This window comes from Neovison vison, chromosome 4 (genome assembly GCF_020171115.1).
Source record: "Neovison vison isolate M4711 chromosome 4, ASM_NN_V1, whole genome shotgun sequence".
Classification (NCBI taxonomy): domain Eukaryota; kingdom Metazoa; phylum Chordata; class Mammalia; order Carnivora; family Mustelidae; genus Neogale; species Neogale vison.
In genome coordinates, this window is record NC_058094.1 from 5,991,591 (window position 1) to 6,006,545 (window position 14,955).

Consider the following 14,955-nt stretch of genomic DNA (forward strand, 5'->3'; position numbering starts at 1 on the left):
AGTCCTTATCTGAGAATTTGTCTTCATAATCTATTCTCCCAAAACTAATGCCTTCGGCCCGGTTGGGATATCCTTCTGAACCAGATAATTTTATTGTAAGCCTCCATGTTATGAGGGTTCATTATTAAAACTAGCTAGTTTCTTACTAATTATAACCTTATCAAGACCTAAACCCCTCCACACTCCTTTTCCCAGCCCTAAATATTCTATATATCAGAAAATGCACATTAATCAACACTGGCCCTAGAAACGCTATGAAGAATAAAAAATATTTCACTTTAGATAGCCCACTGACAGAATCTTACAAACTCAGATCAGAAATTCTTTACCTATGTCCCTAACCTGTTTCTTTTTTCCATTTTCTTTACATTTCCATCTTTAATACCAAACCACTGACATCTTCCATTGACAACAGATCCGAATTTTTGTAAAAAAGACAGAAAGAAGATACTGCAACATGCTTTCCTATGGGTTGTATAAATATTGCTTTTTCTGAGTGTGCTGAGAGAGCCCCTCACATAGAGATGCTTCTCTCCAATGGTCATAAACAAAACACCAACAGATGTGAGGAACAAGCGAATATCAAGAAGGCAGTCGTCATGGCAACAATAACCATGGAAAGTCCTCTAAACCACCACCCCTGCACCAGTCTACTCAGAGCATTCAGCTCACAGAAATACCAAAAAAAAAAAAAAAAAAAAAAAAAAAAAAAAAGCCAAGAGAACATCAATGCAGTGGATAGAAATGAGCTCAAAGTTGAAAAATTGAAACTCTCATCAAAAGTTTCACTTCTCTGCCCAAACCCAGGGCTTGCTCAAGGCAGAATTATGAAGGGAGACATTTTCTGTGGCTTCTCTATGCCTACAGGACAGAGTGTACTCCTTAATCTGATATTTGAGGGTTTCTGCAGCCTACATTTTTTTTTTTTTTTTTTTTTTTTGGATTATTTGGCACTTGTCTAGCTGAGATAGCTGCTCAAGTCAAACTGGTGTTAACTCATTCTCTCCTGGATAAAAAACATGCATTTCTAATGCTGACTCACACTGCAAAAATCACTCCTCTTCTGTGAAAGTCTAGTTCTTCTCAAATTCACCTATAAACAGCCCAAACAACTGTGGCTGTGCCTCTGAACTTCCATCTCATCCATGAAGTCCTTTCCAACGACCATAACTGACTGTTATTTCTTGAAATAGGAAGACAAATTCCCTGGGTTCATCTCTCCACTTGAATATTTAAAGCTGGGCAGCGTTACACTTAATTTAGCACATGCAAAATGATGTGAACAAAATACTTTCTTGTGAAAATCTAATGATATACTGTAGGTAAATTAAAGTATATGAGCCTGAAAACCTCACTGAATTACTTATTTTTTTTACCAGTATTTCTCCTCCCTCTAGGTTGCCATCCCCCATCCCCCATCATCTTCATGGAAGAATGTCAGTCAGCACGTGGTAAAAACTCAGTCAGTGTGTGAATCAGTAAAGAAGGTGGAAGATAGACTATCAAGGTGCAGGGATTCTTTCAACATATACTCAAACCAGAGAACAATATGGAAGATAGATGTGGAGGAATATATATGTATTTCTTCTCTATCATAAATCAACATGAATTTTATCTTCTTTCACTCAAGCTGCTCCTTGTACATAATTAAAGACTCCGCTCAGATATTTTAAGTAATCGATGACTCAGTTCATAAAAAAAAATCCATGAGACATTTTTTTCAGGATTGTTGAAACTGTAAAAAACCATAATCACAAATGAAGGCTTTCTGAGTGAACAAACATTAAGGAAACCACCTTTCTTCTGTGTGTAGATGGTCTACTCATGCCGCAGAACTCTCCCGGCTATCAGATACTCTTCCCAGAACCCTCCTGCCCTTTCCTGTATAGTGTGGGCACCATCTTTGACCCTCCCATAGCATCTTTGCTAGCTGTATAATGTCATCTACCACACTGTTAAGATACTCTGGAGCACTTGGGTGGTTCAGTCAGTTAAGCGTCTGCCATCAGCTCAGGTCATGATCACAGGGTCCTGGGATGGGGCCCCATGTCAGGCTTCCTGCTCAGCGGGAAGTCTGTTTCTCCCTCTGCCTCTGCTGCTTCCTCTGTTATTGCCCAGCTTGCTCCCTCTCTCTGTCAAATAAATAAATAAAATCTTTTTAAAAATAACAATAATATAATATAATATAATTAATTAATTAATTAAAATATCCTGTTTACTGGTTAGCCTGTGTCTCCTTCATTACTCTAGTTATTTGGTATCCTGTATTTCCTTCATTGCTCTGTGTCCGTGATACAGTGTAGAGTCACCCACAATGCTATTACTTGTTGCATTAGTGACTTAGTGTGTGGACCAATGGATAATAGAAGAATGAATACATCAAATTAAATAGATGTCACATATATGCAAGCATCTAGATCATTTCTGCAAATTATTCAGAAAAGTGTATTTGATATTTTAGAACCTTAATTGTATGATGGCATATAATATTCTGCTACATGCATTCCTGCAAGCTTTATTAATTTAAAAAAAAATTTGCATATGCCTTATCCCTTCTTTACAGGTAGGGGAATCAAGTCCCTTATGTCTTTGCAGATCATCTAGCTAAGTGGTTCCCAACCGTATGGCTGTCAAACTTAATAATAATGAGCTATTTTGTATATATCAAACAATCTGAGATAAAGTGTGTTAGCGTCCATAGAAGCTACATGTTAATGTAATTTGGTACTTACTAGCTTCAGAACACTGGTTCTGACTGCATAGAAATAAATATATTATTAAAATATAAAATACATTATAAAATATAAAATATAAATATATTATAATATAATACATAATATACATTATAATATATAACATAAATATATAAATATATTATATATAAATAAATATATTATAAAATATAAAACATATTATATATTAAATGAGGAAAAGATTGGAAACAAATAGCCTGCTCCATAACTGTTGCTGGGGAAGAGAAATTGAGGTCCAAAGAGAGATACTTATTTTGTACGTGGTGGTGGGGTCAGAAGAGTGAATTCATTCCCTAATCCCAGAGTCATTGTCCTCTGGATTAATTATGAAAGGATTTGCATCATGCTTTGAAATACCTATAAAATTTCCTCATTCTTTACTTTCTCTTGCAAGTGTAGCTATAAGCCAAATATCACAAGCGTTATGGTATGCTCTTGTCTCCTATGGGTTGTTTTGACTAATTTAATAGCAATTCATACAAAAGCACTGGATGTTTTAAAAAAGATAGCTGAGTTTGGGAAAAAGCTTGCAGATGACAAATTCAATGTTGTTTTTAAAATGATGCAATTCCCAAGCTGACCTAGTGATTTAATTAACTCATATTAAAAATTATGGAGGTAGGAGATGGACCGAGTGATGTCCACTTATTTTTAATTAAATTTCTGAAAGCAATGGACCTTGATCACTGGCTGGGCTCTTATCTTCAACTCATAGGTCTTAAACAAGGGAGTTTTAGTATCTAATTTCGTATTAAGAGAAGAAAGCCCAACAATGATTCTACAGCAGCAAATGCATAAATAATTATTTTATTTGGCATTAAAAAGACATCATTGATGCAGAATTCTTTTTTAGGGGAAATGGACTACTATTATATAAGGAACAGTCCAGAGTTAGCATCACATGCATCATCCAAACCTATGTAGCATTTAATGTAATACAGTTACATTAATGTATTAAGACTGGAAAACACATGTGCAAAAAGAAAATAACTATGGAAATTTTGGGTTGGTGCAATTTGAATCACGTTTATATTAAAGTGCAGGAGTTAAGAAAGGGCCAAAGAGTAGAGAAGAATTAACGTGCTTGTATTCAACAAGTAACAAGGGCTCACTTTACGATGATCCAGGCGCCGTACTAGATACTGACAATGCAACATAGACATGGTCTTAGTTCTGAATTTACGAACTAGTGCCAGAGATTTGCAGTGATAAGACTATATCATATAAACTGATTATTTGCTGGCAAATATCAAGAAAACACTCACTAACTTGCTAGACAGAGCAGGAGACAGTTTAATTAATTAATTAGTTAATTAATTAATGCACTGTTTCCCTTAGTACAGGTGTGTTCCTTCCTACTGTGTAATATCTCATTGGTCCCCAGACCTCCAAGTACTGGGCATCAAGCCTCCACAAGCAATTCCCAGAGACAGATTGCTTAGCTTCCTGAAACCTGGGGTGTGTCTTCACTGATAAAGTTTTCACATTTGCTTGTAAAGAGTTTTGGTGTACTGTAAGAAGTTTAGGGTCATTGTCCTGAAGGAAAATTCATACAGCACGTTCAACAGATCAGCCTGGTCCAAGCACACATCTCCCAGGGACACTGAGAGAACAGACTGTTTTCACTTGTCTGAGTCTTGTCTTAGAGGTGTCCCCGATAATTCTATTCCCTAATCTGCTGAGAGGAAATTGCATTTAAATTTGTGTCATGAAGAATTAATAGGGTTTCTTTTACCATTTAAGTGGTTACAGTTTAGGGACGCCTGGGTGGCGCAGTTGGTTGGACGACTGCCTCCGGCTCAGGGCGTGATCCTGGAGTCCCGGGATCGAGTCCCACATCGGGCTCCCAGCTCCATGGGGAGTCTGCTTCGCTCTCTGACCTTCTCCTCGCTCATGCTCTCTCTCACTGTCTCTCTCTCTCAAATAAATAAAATAAATCTTAAAAAAAAAAAAAAAAATTTAAAAAAAAAAAAAAAAAAAAAAAAAAATAAGTGGTTACAGTTTAGTTTTTATAAAATTGTATAATAAAATTATAGATTCAAAACCCAGAACAAAGACCAAAGAATCATTTGAAATTTCACTGTAGTAATATAATCTTCGCTTATGCATTAATCTTGTTTGTTACATGGTGGTGGTCATGGTTTACAATCTATTTTTTTTTCCCTAGTCTCTTTCATGAGAATATTTAAACAGATGGAAGTTTAGCTTTGTAGTTTTATGAACTTGGAATGGTCCGGTAACTTCTTTATGACTCAGTGATTAAGTGTGTAATGCAGATCTTCTGTGTGTGTGTGCGGTATATGGTGTGTGTTTGTGTGGGTGTGAGTGTGTGTATGTGTGCTTATGTCTCCTGTTTGTGGGTAGGAAGCCGAACCAAGTGACTTACTAGAATTCCTTTCAGTTCTAAGTTTTCGATAACTGATGATGGATGAACACATCTCTTCACTTTAGTACTGAGTACCTCACAGTAACATTTAAGTAAGCTCTATTTTTGTGAGAGTAAAAGGGAAAACTATTTTCATTTTAAACATTATGGATAAGGAGGTTAGAAAGAGGAAGGGTAGGATGGCGTGAAGGGAGAAAGGAAACAGAGAAACTCTGGAGGCCACAGGTGTGTGGGACAGCAGTACCACCATGTTGCATAAGGCCATGGTTCAAGTCCCCAAAAAATCAATTGTCTGAATGACAACTTTGTTAAATGACTAATTTATTTATTTTATCAAATAACTGATTTATCAAACGCTAATTAATGTTAAGTATTTATGAATTTCACAAGGAATTATTTTATTTATCAAGATGATTTTAGCAACTTTCATTTGGCTTTGTTTTGGGGTGAAGTTCTTGATTTGTTTTTAGTTTGTCTTCATGGAAGAAATTTAAGCAATGGAAGTGCCAGGGTGGCTCCGTGGGTTAAAGCCTCTGCCTTTGGGTCAGGTCATGATCTCAGGGTCCTGGGATCCAGCCCCGCATCGGGCTCTCTGCTCAGCGGGGAGCCTGCTTCCTCCTCTCTCTCTGTTCTGCCTCTCTGCCTACTTGTGATGTCTGTCTGTCAAATAAATAAATAAAATCTTAAAAAAAAAAAATTAAGCAATGGACCATCTCTTCAACGCCAAGAGTCATAAGTAAGCCTGCACTTCTTTTAAACAAAATATTTAATATTTAGAAAATATATTTAACCAGTAACCCAAATATCAGGATGAAAAAAGGACTGTATCTAAAATGCTTTCACCATGAATATAATACATTTGGGAAAAATTCTGAAAGATATGGAAGATTAACATTTTAATTACTAATAGCTAAGAATCAAGGATTAAACTTAATGTAGACTTGAGGAATTGGTGAATGAAAAATAAAAATAACGTAAAGATTAGCAATATTTAACATTTAAAGAATGTGGGCATAGTCACAGAGGCTGAGCAACATTGTCACCAAATAAATTTTGAAATATAAATATGTGAATGGCAAAATGACAAAATGAACTTTAATAATAATTTGTGAGACTGGTGAAAATTCATTAAAAATAATTGAATTTTAAAGGAAAATAGGGGAAAAAAAAACTTAAAAAAGCAATAGGAAATGACCTAAATCATCCACACAGTAAAAAAAAAAAAAAAAAAAAAAACAATCGAAAATTTTGGTATCTAACAAGAAGAAATTAGGATACACCAATTGGTAGCCAGTTACTGAAAGATCCAATATGTGAAATCAAACCCTGCAGTAGAGCAGAAAGGAAGAATGTCAAGAATGAATTATTACAATGAACACCATGGATGGATCTGCCACACTGATGATATGTATGAAATTATAATGGAATGTTTAAAAATATTTTTAAAATCATAGACATAAATCAAGAAAGATGGTAGCAATGACTTAGTTTTCCAAATCTAAGCTTCATAAACTAACATTAATTTTCTATATTAGTGAATGAACTCTTTATAAATGTGGACAATAATTGAAATGACCTTCAAAAATAGGATTCAGAAAGAATCTAGATAAACTGAAAAACTGCATAATAAATGCTGACTTTTGGGTGCTGATAATGAAGTACTATTTTTATATCTTCCCAGTATTAGTACACCCAGGAAAAGATAATCACTCTATAACTCCTTAACTTCAGTCAATTAAGCATTTTTTTAAAGATTTTAAGTAGTCTCTGCACCCAATGTGGGGCTCAAACTTACAACCCCGAGGTCAAGAGTCCCATGCTCTACTGCCTGAGCCAGCCAAGCAGCTCTGTCAAATTAAACATTTTTAGAATATTCCAATAATAGCAAAATGAAATCTACTTAATCTGTGCAAAATTTTTCAGAAGTAGCAAGTAGCCCGTGGTTGTTAACAAACTTGATAATTTAAATTTCATGATACTTCTGTAAACTGTGTATTTGTAGAAAATTGGTTGCTTATGACTTGGTCATCAGTGAAACGGTCTTTAGGTAGATGAACTATCTCTGTTTGCATTTCAAAGAAATATTCCCCCTCCTTGTAGAGCTCTTTATAAGTATACAGGATGCACATAAGACAAACCTGCATGCGCCACCATTTGCTAATAATAATTCTACCTTTCTGCAATTGGCAACGTGAAGTTTTTTTAAGAAGAAGGTATAGGCATAATTCGTGAAGAATGAGGCCAACAGAGACCTACTGGATTAAATCAAAACTAATGCATAATAAGGAAAGGGATACAGACAAAAGAGATTTCAGAAATGTTCCAAGAAAGGGAGTCAGAAACCATAAAACAAAAGCCCTAAACTAAGAGTACTTTACACGATTCCTTAAGCTCACAAAACCCCCTCAGGTTTCTATGTATTTGTATATATTGCATCTTTTCCCGTTCTCCTTCGGTGATAATAAATGTGCAACAGAAAGAGGCAAGGATTCCAAAAGCTTGTGAATTACAAGAAAGAGAGAGTTATATTTCATTTATATGAAACTCTAGGGGCCGAGGACAATGTCTTAATTTAGCTGACGTTAAAAAACAGAGAGAGAGAAAGAGAGAGAGAGAAAGCTCATATATTTAATTAGTGCATGCATGAAGTAACAGTGTACAACCAGTATGAGCAAATGATTAAGTGAACACTTGCCTACTGGTGTAGGATAGATGGAGAGACAGACAGACATCACATCTTACTTTGAAGACTGATTTTCGGACTAAAGAAACCCCAGAGGGCAGATGGAGGCACGTTGACTCAGAGAAAGAGAACAGAAGGCTACATATATGGAATCTAAAATGAAGAAGAAGGAAGGGCTTTGGGAGGCAATCTGGGTTAGAAAACGAGCCCCAGGTGAATCCTAGAGCATTCCCAACAAAACTTTGAAAAATGGAGAATTAAATTTCTCAAGAATCAGATGAGACCACAGATAAAAGTATCTTCTTCAACCAGGGAGCTCTGGAAAATTGATTCTTGATTTTGAAAGTAAAGCGATTTTTATGTGATTCAAAGGCATCTTCAGAGGGCAAGAAAAGTTTAATGTGTATACAGTGTGTTTGAAGACTTTTCTAGGGTCCAGGAGGCTCTCCTTTGGGTACCATAAGCTGGTTTATTATCCATTATCTGTAACACAAAGATAATGAAAGCAGGATGATTGTCTGTTCGGAAAGCCCCCAGGAATACCAAGATTTGACAGCCATGATATATCTCAGTTAGTTTTTCCTGTGTAAAACCATCACAAATCATAGAGCAGACAGTATGTTGGTTAAAGAGACTACACATTGAGATGATGGAGTTACTCATTTATCTTCATTGAAGGAACTCAGACTGCAGCACGGTTGATAACATAAATCTCATCCTCTACAAGATCCTCTCTCCTAATGACTTCTCTTAGCAGTTTGATTAAAATTATCTTTGTTTTCTAGTACGCAACAGTCAGCTAACTTTTCTGATTAGTCACTGAACCTTTCAACCCAAACTGTGGTGCTGACGTCTACAGAATGACTAGATTTGAACAAAACAAATAATTAAAAGTGCCTGGAAAGGTGGGTTAGCAATTTAAATAAGGGAGCATAAATAAGTTAAGTTCACCTTACTATTTCTGATACCTCATTCATATGAAATATCATTTTTGAAGATTTTATTGTTCAGTAATCTCACACCCAGTGTGGGGCCCGAACTCACAATCACAAGATCAAGAGTCCTTTACTCCACTAATCGAGCAGCCTGGCACCCCTGAAATACATTTTTTGAAAGACCACTTCTATATAAACAGATAACCTAATTGATGCGATCACTTCATATTATTTGAAAAACTCAAATGGTGTAGAGTGAGAAGAGAAGTTTGTGCATATTGATATCAGGATCAATGTGTCAGGGTGGCTCCGCTGGTTAAAAATAAAACCATAATGAATGATGATGTAGACATCACATACTGCAAAATAAAGGAAGAATATACATATTCTTGAGCATGAGTACAGAAAGTGAAGATGAAAAAAAGACAACAGAGAAAAGCATGATGAAAGGAAGGAAAAGAGAAAACAAAGAAAGGAACCAACACAAATGAACAAAGGGGAAAAGGAGCAAAATGGGGAGAGGGTAGAAACAAGGGAAAAGGAAGGAGAGAGAAAAAGAGGTTAGCTCCCTGTATACACTGTGCATTTACTATATGCCAGGGACCATTGTAGGTGATTTCTGACACATTAACTGTTTTAATCCGGAAATCAACCCCTGACAGGAAGGGATTTTGTTTACCTCTTTGATGGCATTATATTCAAGAAAGTTCTTCTTTTTCTTTGACAGGAAGAAAAGAAAAAAAAAAAAGAAAAGATTAAAAAGAAAAAAAAAAAAGATTTCCCATAGAGAAAAGATATAGTCCTATTTCTGCTAACTTAAAAATCACTTCCTGCCACTGCATGTCTTCTCTTTTGTTTCCGTATTTTCCTTCTGTATCCATTTCTGCAGAAGAAACTAATCCAGATGGTGGGATGGCCTATACTAATATCTGAATTTCATCTTGACACAAGCCCTCTTGCTTAACATTTGACCTTTTAGCCGTTCCTCAGGACTCTCCCATTATGGTGTACTTAAACTTCCAACTCTCACGGCCATACTGCTTAGATGAAAACACTGTTTCCGTTGGAGAAAAAAATATTAATATAAGATGTAAGTCCACTTTTCCCTCCTTATCTTTCTCCTCTGTTTACTCTGCCCACCTCGCCTTCCCTCCTCATGGTAGGCCAGAAGAGGAGGGACTTCTCACCTTCTTAAAATTAAATACTGCATCTGTGACTTTGACCCTGACTTCCACACCAGCACCACTTTTTACAATGTTAATTTCTCCTTCTTAAATGAGACTTGTCAGGAGAACCAACAAAAACAAAAATTTTAAAAACAAAAACACTAAACTAAAATTGTATCTCAAGAGCTCCGGCTTAAATCATGTCCTAGAGAAGTAGTTTTGTCTAGATAAGAAGGCTGACCACACGTTCATCGATACCTTCAGAGGTCTTAGTAAGAGTCACACAGGAACACTACTCATTGGAAGTCAGTCTCAAATTCCAGGGTCTTGTCAGGTACACCAGACCTGATATGACTCCACAAACCTTGGAACTGAACACTCAGGTTACCTGACTCTACACACTTAAGATAAAACGGTGAGATGGAGACAGGAAATTTCAATTACCATTTACGTCCACAAAAGGGAAGAATGGAGCACAGGAGACACTGCTAACCAGTAAATTCAAAATCCATCTAGGCAAATGTTATGAAGTTCCCAATTTCAGGGGTAGAAAAATTATTTGACGGTGCCCTGATTCTGCTTCCTGCGTGTGTTCCCCAAGAACCATGACGCTACCGTCTGAAAGAACTATCCTTTTCCATTGTCCTCTCTATTCCCTGATGAAGGGGACACTGGAAATATTGAGCAAAGTTTTCAGCCTGCTTCCTCCCTGTAGAGAGCAGGAGACCCAAAGTTCTTTTAAAAATGAACCAGCCCCAGTTATTTTGTCGTCCAGCCGATGGCCTCTCATTTGCACGATTCTCTTAAAAAATTTGTGGGCTTGCTGTGAACTTGCTTTGCTGCACTACAGATTTTTAGTCACGTAGAAATCCATTTGACGGAAGCCACACCCAAGGCATGTCTCTCTGTTTAGGTGGAATCACTTCTATTTTAGGAACATCTTGCTGTTTGGGAAAAATAACCATGGGATTCCTTGAAGTTGCTTTGTCTAGGAGAGGCAGTTAAACACACACTCTGTTAACTCATGAAGCCTTAATAAAGAGACTGGAGGCTATGACCCTGACCTAACTTCCATGCTGACTAGCACCTTGTACTTCATATTTTATCAGCTTGAAAAGCTAGAGGTGATAGTCTGTTCTGATTTTCATAAACGTCAGCAATTTCTTTCCCAAACATGGTCACTCTGAGCTAGACTTGCAAGTGTGTCAATTTGTTCTTTAGCTCTTCTCATTCTTGTAACCCCGGATCCTATAAAGTGGAGGCAACTTGTGGACTCCCGTAACATTGTGCTTGGAAATCTTGTTGGTCAAATCCAAAATTCCACATGGTAAACTATTCCAACTTTCAGCTAATGACTACAGACACTTTTATCAGACGTTTTCTATCACACAACTTAGATTGCCATTTTTTGCTCTCTTATGTTCTCAAAACCCACAAATAATATTGTTTCTCAATCCTCTACTATAGCTACTTGCCTTTTTATCTTTCTAGCCTCTGCCCACTACCCAATCCCAATACCATTTTTTTTTAAATTAAAGCATTCCTCTTCCGATAAGGATTTTATATTAGTGAGCTATTTGCTCCATAATGAAACAGACTAAAACCAAGTCTATACTTTTCCTTGAACCTGTGGGCTGGTGGGTGGTTCTGCTGATTTAGCCCAAGATCAGCTGACCCCAGCTGGGCTTGCTCACATTATCTGTGGTGGGCTGGCTATTTAACTGGGGGCTGACAATTCTAGAATGACTATGGATTATACAGGTAGGCTCTATTCCACACTTATATCAATTACCTGTTTCTATGTAACAAACCATCTAGAACTTAGAAGCTTTAGACAATGTCCATCTTACGTCATGCTGATTTTGTGGATCAGTAATGTAGGCTATGCTCAGCCAGGCTTGTTGGAGCTTACCCAAAGGTTCCTTTGGCTCAGCTGGATCCTCATGGTCTAAGCTGGCCTTACTCATATGTAAGTATGTAATGTAATGATTCTTCTCTCCAAAATGCTTTCTCAACTTCAGACAGGTTAGTCCGGGCTTCTTCTGATAGAAGACATTACACTGCAATAAAGTGAGAGTGAAAGATGCCAGGTCTCTTGAGGTCTACATCTGGACGTCATCATCTCCCCCTCAACTATATGCTACTGGGGAAAGAAAGTCACAAGGCCAAGCCACATGCAAGAGAAGGTGAAGTAGATTTCACCTTTTGATGGAAGGAACGACAAAGAAATTGTAGGCATTTTGACTCTACCAGAACACGTCTTTTATTTATTTTTTTTTAATTTTTTTTTTTAAAGATTTTATTTATTTATTTGACAGAGACAGATCACAAGTAGGCAGAGAGGCAGGCAGAGAGAGAGAGAGGAGGAAGCAGGCTCCCTGCTGAGCAGAGAGCCCGATGCGGGACTCGATCCCAGGACCCTGAGATCATGACCAGAGCCGAAGACAGTGGCTTAACCCACTGAGCCACCCAGGCGCCCCCAGAACACGTCTTTTAAATCCTTCTTGAAGACAGGCAGTTGAAGAGAAGGAAGAAAGAGCAAACACAATATAATAGACTAGAAGCAGAAATTCACACACATGTTTCAAGACTCTGTTTATGTCCTATTTGCTAACAACCCCCAGGCTAAAGAAAGGGCCATTGGGCCATGGCAGAGTCCCATGTCAGGATGGGAGAAAATTATAAGCTTATAGGGAAAACAACAGATATAAGAAGGTTATTAATTGGAACAATCAATCCACAACAGCTAACAACTGGTAGAAATAAAATTTAAAGATACTCTTAACTTTACTTTAAAGTCATGTCCTGGAGAAGTAGTTTTACCTTCAGATAGATTTACCTTTGACAGGTAGATTTACCTTAACTGAATAATTTAAGGACATTTGCCTTAAAAATACTCAACTTGACATTTTATCTAAGTTAAAATGCTCTCTATACTTGGAAGAATCTAAACTGTAGTTTTCAAAGAGAGATAAAGATAAACAAGATCAAATAGTAGTTCTACAATAATTGTTTGACCTCAGGCAAGTTAATGTAACTCTCCTGAATTCACTTTTCTCATCTACAGAAAGTATCGTCAATACCTACCTCATTGACATGTTATAGGGTTTAAATTAAATAATGGATCACAAGGTCAAACATTTTAATATCTTTTGTTTCAATATTCTAACCTAGAACTTGGAGAATTTTTGAAGCATTGTTATTTTCATGCCATTTAGACAATTCCCTTTTCACATTCTAATTTTAATTACCCTTGAGCCATATTGTTCAACCCTTACCTCATTAAGTAAAATTTCCAAGTTTTTCTCAAAGGTTCCTTTGTCTCTTTCTAGAAGGACTGCCTTTTTTTTTATTCTGCTCAAAGCTCACTGTTCTCATAAAGGATACTTGTTCATTGAATTCTTTTCCGATCCATTTCCCCTATAAAATTTGCTGCATCCATATTTTATGTTTCATTAGATTCCAGAGATTTCTAGCACAACTACTCTTAAACCTTGAAGTGTTTATTTATTTATATGTCTTGCTTCCCCATCCAGACTCTGAACTTCCCTAGGGTAGTGTTAACGTTAAACATAAAACTGCCAGTTATTTTACTAGCAAAAGTGGGTTTATTTGGGAATAGCTAGGAACTGCATGGCTGCCCCTGCAAGCCAGGGCAAAATGATAGGCAACTCCATAGAACAAAGGGGAGGAATGCTCTTTTATAGAAGAAAGGGGAAGTCTGGAGGGGCTGTTGTAAACTCGAAGTCCATTGGAGAAGACCCGGAGTTTGAATTATAATGGCTTTTCAGTGGCTGAGACAGTCGGGATTCTCTCACAGGCTGGGCTGTCCTCTGGGGAGGAAAGCCTTCTTTCCTCCTGCTGGGTGGTGAGGCAGCATCCCCTCCAAGGGCCTCCTTTCTGCCCGGGCTGCAATTGAGGTTGTAGGGCATGAGAGCGCCCCCTGCTGGCCCCCAACTCCATTCTAAGTGACATTTCCGTTTATTAATTTTCACAGTAGACCCTGAGAGTCTCTGGGTGACCAGATTTTTGAAGAGTTAAAACTTGGCAGTGTTCCATCGCAGCATTATTTTATTTTATTTTATTTTCAGCCTGTACTTTCAGCTGTTTATAGAGTTTCCCATTCCCATCCCATGACATGGCATTCTTACACAATCCTTTTGTATGGTTTTCAGTAGTTAGTTACATTCAGTTCAGTTCCAACCTTTTTGGGTTTCTGGACCCAACTCCAATGTTGGATGGGTTCCTTACACCAACAAGCAATTCGCAGAACACCAGCGGGGTCCTAATGTGATTTGAGATGGGGGTGCAGGAGCAAATGGTCAAGAAGGAATCCTTGAGAGGTTTTCAGAGCAGGACCCAAGGTTCGAAAGAGCTGCCCTGGGACTGGGGAGCAACTGATTAAACACTCTTAGATTGGCCCAGGGAAGGGATAGAGACAAGAGAAGTTTCCAAAAGGATTTTCATGTGTCAAAGAAGACTTACAGGGTCGTGCAGGTCTGGCTTTTGTCAAGATAAGAGTGTTTTTGCCTCGAGCAAAATATTAACAGCAAGACAGTTGGGCGTTCCTGCAGGAATGTCAGACTCTGCTTGTCTCTAATGGGCTGCAAGTCGAAAGGTTTAATTTTATCTCTGTTCCCTTTTGCCCTCGATCTCCACCTGATTCTGACACTACCTACCCAGAGACAGCATTAGATGCCACAGGTTCAGGCTTGGCCTACATGACTGCGCCCGGACCCCACCCCAACCCTGTACCTGTTGTGCTTCTCATGTGCTACAGGCTGTAAATCAGAGGCTCCCATGACCCCTTCCTTAGATTTATCAATTTATTAGAACTACTTCCAGAATGCAGAAAAACAGTTTACTTCCTAGATCACCTGTTCATTACAAAAGGACATAACTCAGGAACAGCCAGAGGGAAGAGATGCATAGGAAAGGGCATGGGGAAGAGGTGTGGAGCTTCCAAGCCAGCCCTCCCAGGGCCCCTCTTTTTGAGGAATCTCCTCCATGTGCTCACCAACCCAGAAGATCT